The sequence below is a fragment of the Pinus tabuliformis genome, chromosome 8, assembly GCF_031772625.1.
Source record: "Pinus tabuliformis cultivar Carrire ecotype Pingquan chromosome 8, CPIR1, whole genome shotgun sequence".
NCBI classification, from domain to species: Eukaryota; Viridiplantae; Streptophyta; class Pinopsida; order Pinales; family Pinaceae; genus Pinus; species Pinus tabuliformis.
Window position 1 is genome coordinate 1,057,317,737 of NC_142294.1, and position 6,162 is coordinate 1,057,323,898.

The window sequence follows — 6,162 nt, forward strand, 5'->3', positions numbered from 1 at the left end:
ATTTCAATTGTTGTATGAGAAGAATCATAAGCATTTTATTTAATTATTTAAGTTCAATTCAATTATAATAAAACTGTCTTTTGGATTAATTACATTATTAATATCTATTTAATGTGATTCCATCAAATTTTAATGATGTGATGGATCACAAAAGTTTTAAAATCTAGTTTTTAATTCAATTAATTTTTCAATTAAAAAAATCAAATTAATTCAATTATTTTTAATTAAATGCAATTAGATTTTCAATTAAAAAATATAAAACCAATTTTAATTCAACTATTTTTAAATTAAAACTAAAAATATAAAATAAATAAATTTTAATCCACTTATTCATAAAAGTCAAATTTATAAATAAATATTTTTTCAAATTATTGTTTTGAAAAATAATATTCAATTCAATTATATCAATTTATTTTAAAAAAGTCATTCCTATCAATTTTTTAAATTTAAAATTATTGTTTTATGAAATTTTGTAAGAAAGTAGTTTTAATTGGTATGGTCCCCATTTTTATATAGGTAAGGTTCAATTGTGTAGATACTCTTTAGGGGTCAAGCTAGTTGAGAAAAAAACAAACTATTTCGCTTATACAATAGTTCATAAATGTTTACAGAACATGAACAAAATTTACAATAATTAAAATAAATAAAATAAATTCATGGAGCGATTAACTTACTCATGTAATGGTTAACATTACAGTCTGAACAAGAAATGTCTCTAATGTATTTGAAGTTTACCTCTTTCTGTGCAATAATTAATATTGATAAGAATGTGCCTGTGTGTGTAGACGCATCCTACACTGACAGAACACGAGAGAAAAAGGGTGTGCCGGATAATGAATTGCCAAAAATTGTCCATTGACGCTTGCTTGCACGCGGCCCAGAATGAACGTCTGCCTGTGAGAAATGTAATGCAAGTTCTCCTCTGTGAACAGATAAGGGTCAGAAATATTATAACATCAACACCCAATATTAATGATCATCAGTTTCACCTTCACTCTGAGAGTCCAAGAAGGAGCGATTATCATATTTTAGAGCAAAACTGCAACCGTCCAGCTGCTGCAGCAAACGAGTCAATCGAGGCGGAAGAAGGGTTGGACATGAAAACAATAAAGTATGATTTGGAAAAGGTGAAGCTCCAACTCGCGGAGCTTCAGCAAGACTATTCGCACCTGCAACGAGAATTCCAGAAACTAGCTGCTGCTGTTTCCAAACAAAAGAGCATTGGTTCTGCTAGTTCACCTTGGAGCTCAGGCTGGAAGAAGCTTAAATCCTCTTCCCTATTCCATACCAAAGTGGTTGCCAGTAGCAATGACGATTTTGCAGGCCAAATTCTTGATGAATCTATGGATGTGCTTGCTCCCCAACAAACGCAAAATTCAAGGAGCTGGAGAAATTCTGTGTCCTGATTGTTCACTTGCGTTCTGGCACCTTATTCTAGTTGTTTGTTTAAACTTTAATGTACTTAGTTTTATGTGGAACTCACAGAGTTCATACGTTTAATGATTATTTTTTAACTTATCATAATCATTGTAAGCGATTGCAAATATAAAAAGCCATACCTGAGACTCATATCATGATACACACTGCTCCTCATCAACGAGTTCCAATCCACCCTGCAATTCAAGATTTGTTTCTGTTCACAGATTTACCAGTGATCAATATTGATGTGTCTCCTAATCAACGAGTTACTTTCGCATAACTTCCGGTCATCCCAATCCAAGATCTGTAACTTTCTTTGTTCTCTTCACAGATGAACCAGTGAGTGATCAATATTCATTTATGCATGGCAGCTCTGCATTACAAATCAGTTAGTGATGTTACTTCCTATCAGAGTCTCAGGTTTAGTTCCATAAAAAGTTCGTGGATATACTTGAAGGTGATTACCAACGATTATAGTGAGGATTCATGGGAAATTTAAATAAAACAGCTATTACAGAATGGATCCATGGGAAATTCAAATAAAACAGTTACATGCTGCTTGAACGAAATAATGTTGAAACATAAACCCTAAGCATACCAACGTGGATTGTTTGATAGGGATTAGCAAATTTCTTGTACATAATATCTGCATATTCAATGTGTAATTTACTACTCCATATAAGATATCATGTATAAATCCTTTCATCATAAAAAGTATTAACATCTAAACTTAGAGAAGAAAAGAAGATGCATATTAAATTAGTGTTTTAGTATTTTATCTGGAACACGTGTTTAATTATACCAGTTTCTAAAAAAGAAAGCTATAGAATCTGGCCTGCCTTCTTTTTTAAAGAAAATGTTTCGTTAATGGCATATTTTAATTATTAGATAAAATGATTTTTTTAGCCGAATCTTGCCCCTACATTTTATTTATTAGTTAGATTATTTGATTTATGGGCAGAAAAATTTATTTTGGTGTAAATTTTTAGAATTTTTAATTTAAATAATAATAATTATAAAGTGGAATTATAGAGATTTAATTTTAATAATATATTTTAAAATATTTTTAATATACACAAATTAAATGTAAATTTATTTTTAAAAAAAATTATGTTTTTTTCTTTTTAATTAAATTCTTAAATTAAAAAAAAAAAAAATTCATATAAACAAGTGCCATAATGAAAAATGTTATAGTTTTTTGGACATGTTTAGTATTGTAATAAAACTTATTTACAAACAAAAATCTTCATTAATAAAATAGAGATAAATATTCATAGTTAAGAATATTATTACATAATTTTATCTAATTTTAATTTAATTATATTTTTTTTATAATTTTATAATTCTAATATATTAGTATGAAATTTTAATACTTATTTGCCTATGCATATTTAACCACCTTTAATATATATAACTACATAAATAATAATTAAAATTTTAAAATTTTAATGTTATTTTTATTATGATAAATTTAACGTTGATTTTTACTACTTTTCATTTGTCGCCTTGCGAACTTTTGACTTGAACATCGTTTCAATAAAGGGTTTACTTCTTGTCGCGTCTTGATTTGACAATGCATTAAGTGCACAAATATGTGGATTGACGAGGCATGTTCCTATTACCACATGGACAAACCTCGTTCACCAGACATTATAAATTTTTTTTTTGGCTGAAGCAAGAGACGATCCTTTTATATCTTTTATCAAAATAATTTACATATTTTACAAATGTCCACTGAGTAGAGTGTACTCAAAACAAGGGTTCTATCCGTCACAGGAAAGAACTTTCAACCCAAAATAGAAAAATGACAGAACAAAATGGAAACCAGCCCTAAAGAGCTGACTGATGCCAAGCCGAGCAATTGCCCGCGTCAGCACTCACTCAACCTGCTCATTAATTCATGGCCTCCCAAACCCAGTCTTAATTTGACGACTGAGATGAAAATCATACCAAGGAGGCAGATCGGACTTAATTCCCCGGCTCCACAAAAAAGCACAATCAATCCTGATCGTTGAACCCTGCCACAAGATCCAATGGCTGATATGAATATTGCTCCGCCCAACATGCCGATTTTTAGCGTGCGATCGAGGCGGTTTTCCAAACGGCCCCACTGCCACGTGTTGTCCACTGAATGGGATCGCTGCCAAAAAAGAAAAACAACGTCCCGATCGCGAGGCTCGCGATCACCCCCAAACCACTTTGGGCTTGGTATTCCAATCAGAGGTGAAAGGTTCAGGTGATCGGGGACGCCAAGGGCTCCTAGCACCCGATCTCCCACCAAATTAGCTCTGCTAGGGGCATTGTGAGAAGAGGCAACTACCAGCCTGCTAGAAACACCTGGAAAAGAAATACCCGCTCTATCATCGTTGATGACCTGACTGAGCTTGATTCTCCGAACATCAAACCACCGAAGCTTATCACTCATTGTAAAACCAATTATGTGCTCTCCTCTGTTCATAACATTTCTGAGTTATCTGTGCTACCCTCCATAGTCCTGCTCCGAAACACCAACCAATCTTCCTCGGCCTAGTCTTAGCATTTCGCCTTAAGACTGTACTGAGGTAGCTCATGCCATTTTACTGCAAACCTGTCTTCTGCGCAAATCACTCCTTGATTAGCCAGAAGATCCGCCAGCTTATTGGCCGATCGTCGAACATGTTTAAAAGTAATTGTGCGGAGGCTTAGAAGGTGGTTCTGGATCCGATGGAAGATCTGGATCAGCCTCCAATTCCTTGAGGCCTTTTTCGGCGTTGTACCCCATCTGATTCTCTTGACTGAGTTAATGATTAACTCAGAATCTGCTTCCACAATCACATTGCATCGATTGTCCTGAATCAAGAATTCTAAACAGTGCTCCATAGCCAGAACTTTTGCCATATTGTTGGTGGCTCTCCCAAGGTGTCCGTAGAAAATAAACAAGATGTTCCCTCTTTCATCCCTTAAAACTCCTCCATGACCCACCGTACCCGGGTTTCCCTTTGAGGCACCATCAACATTGAACTTTAAAAAACCCTTGGGGGGAGGGTACCAAAAATCAAGCTCAAAATCTCTAATGAGAATCTTCCGATCCAGGCCCCGAGGAATGAGACTCTATAACCCTAGCTAACCAAGGATTCTCCAATCTGGTGCCAAGGCAGGATTCTTAGGGAGATTTCGGACAATAGCACCCACTGTCTCTTGAAGCTACTTTAAGATTTGATCTAAAAGGTAAAGGGGTGGTTTTTTAACATCCTTGAAAATTTTGTTATTCCTTTCTTTCCAAATGTTCCATATGATGAAGCTCGGCGTTAGAGCCCAAGCAAAGCTAAGGACGTCATTATTCGAAAAATTGCTTCTCCACTTATTTAGGGTGTTGATGATGCTCCCTTTGTCCCTATTCGATTGATGGAAAATGGAGATGAAAGACTCCCACAACTTGGAGGAAAAGGAGCAGTTGTTGAGAAGGTGCTCCATTGTTTCCTCTTGAGCTTCTGGAAGGCCCCAAAACACCCATTTTCCTAATATTGTCCCATGTCAAAATCTTCCTATTCTGGACTAGCCACATAAAGAGTTTTATCTTCATCCAACCTTGATGCCTCCATAGTTTTTTCCATGCTTTGTCCAGAACCTGGGAGGCCAGACCAAGGAGAATGAATTTAGCTTCCTTAAGATTAAATTAGCCCTCATTGTTGTTTCCCCATCTCAGGGGGTAATTCCCTTCTGAAACTAGAATTTTCCTTCGATCTAACTCTTGCATTAGAATATCATCTTTGGCTTTTACGTGGTTGTCATACCTGAAATCAAATTTCTTCCATGTTCTCCACATTCCTGCATTATTGGTTTGCTCCCAGAAATCATTTACTTTGGTTAATCCTTTAGCATCTGCCTCTGCCTTAAGTTCCTTCAAATCCTCTTTTAAAAGAATGGGTTCTTGTTGCCATTTGTCCTCCCAAAACAAAGCTAAGTTTCCCTCTCTAATTTCCTAGAAGCCATTATCTTGGACTAGACCTCTATTGTCCCAGGCCTTGTTCCACATGTGTGATCCCTTAATATTTCCATCCATTCTTATATGGTCTTCACTTTGCCATGAGCTGGCATATTTTTCTTTCCAGATTGTAGCCCACTGAGCCTTTGGTTCTTTTAGCCAACGCCACCATAATTTAGCTCCTAAAGCTTTGCTTAAAATTTCTGGATCATCCAATCCTAGACCTCCATGTTTTCTAGGTTTGCAGAGTTTTTCCCATGCTACCAAGGCCCACTTTTTCTTTTCCTCCCCCTTGCCCCAAAAGAAGTCTCTCTGTATGGTTCTGAAAATTTGCAAGACTCCTTTAGGAGCCGAGAGAGCGAAGAGCATAAAAACTGGGATATCTTGCAGAACAACCTTTGTGAGCACCAACTTGCCAGCCAAGTTTAAGGACCTCATAGTCCATTTCCTTATTTTGTCTTGCAGTTTATTGATCACCGGCTCCCATATGCTCTTGAGTAGAGGCTTAGCAGTGATAGGGACCACCAAATACTTTGAGGGGAGAGAATCTCTTTGAAAGCCTATAATTTTAGCAATGTTCCTTTGAATGGCAGTATTAGTATTGAAGAAAAAAATCTTAGATTTGGAGAGATTAACTTCCATACCTAAAGCCCTGGAAAAGTCATTTAGGATTTGTTTGAATGCCTGAGCTTCTTTGACAGTGGGGATTCCCTGCAACATGGTGTCATCCACAAACTGTTGATGCGTCCAAGCCTGTCCCTTATCAGAAAGTTGGAGAC

General features: G+C 35.9%; 1 pseudogene across 1 annotated transcript in view; it reads left to right on the forward strand.

Annotated features, from left to right (window-relative positions):
- LOC149238982 (root phototropism protein 3-like) overlaps positions 1 to 1,784 on the forward strand; it is a 111,362-nt pseudogene extending 109,578 nt beyond the window's left edge. Inside the window, exon 4 of the transcript XR_016245954.1 lies at positions 786 to 1,784. The product of XR_016245954.1 is annotated as a root phototropism protein 3-like (transcript). The remainder of the gene's footprint in view (positions 1 to 785) is intronic.
- Positions 1,785 to 6,162: the final 4,378 nt, after the last annotated feature.